The following is a 760-nucleotide window of genomic DNA, read 5'->3' as shown; positions in this document are numbered from 1 at the left end:
GTAAATCTTCACCAAAAACACAATAAAAAAAAGTAAAGATAGAGCAAAATTTCTCCCTTTGAGATTTCTCTGAATAAAGCAAAGAAATACCTTTATGAAAATACTTTAGTGCAGATTTGCCATATGGCAAAATAGGTCTACTTGTAGATATTTGGAAAGCACTGTTCTTGGCAACAGTGCTTCACAAAATTTAGTGTTAAAATACTCACAGAATTGTGGTAAAACTCAAATAAAACAATGCTCGTATAAGAACTTTGCAAAGACTAAATATTACAGAAATACAAAGCATTATTATTCCTTTTAGTTACTTAGCTTTCTGTTACAATGGGTCAGGTTTCCATTTGACTTTCATAGTCATTTTTAATATCTTGATGTAATTGAAATCACAAATACATTCCATGCTTGTATCATTATCAGAGGCTACATTTCATCTTAGCCTCTCTCACAGTGTAGCTTTCGGTTCCCTCATAAATTTCTGATATTTCATCAGCCTTCTATGACAACAACTCCTCTTTCTATGAACAACCCTCAGACACAGACATTCTTTTCCTTTTGCTACATCCGCACACACACACACACACACGTTCTATTCTGTCTCTGATCCCCTCCATCATCTATACCTACAGCTTCAAATACATCATTATACAAGAATGACTCCTATATAATTATTTTCAACCAGACAACCCTAAATTACTAAAAACAAAAACCTCCAAATGCCAGCTTAACATCTTTATATTAATTCTTTTTTTTTTTTTTTTTT

The sequence above is a fragment of the Orycteropus afer genome, unplaced genomic scaffold, assembly GCF_000298275.1.
Source record: "Orycteropus afer afer isolate SDZICR_OR568_19922 unplaced genomic scaffold, OryAfe1.0 scaffold00969, whole genome shotgun sequence".
Classification (NCBI taxonomy): domain Eukaryota; kingdom Metazoa; phylum Chordata; class Mammalia; order Tubulidentata; family Orycteropodidae; genus Orycteropus; species Orycteropus afer.
The sequence above is the reverse complement of the archived record's forward strand: the minus strand, read 5'-3'. Positions refer to the sequence as shown.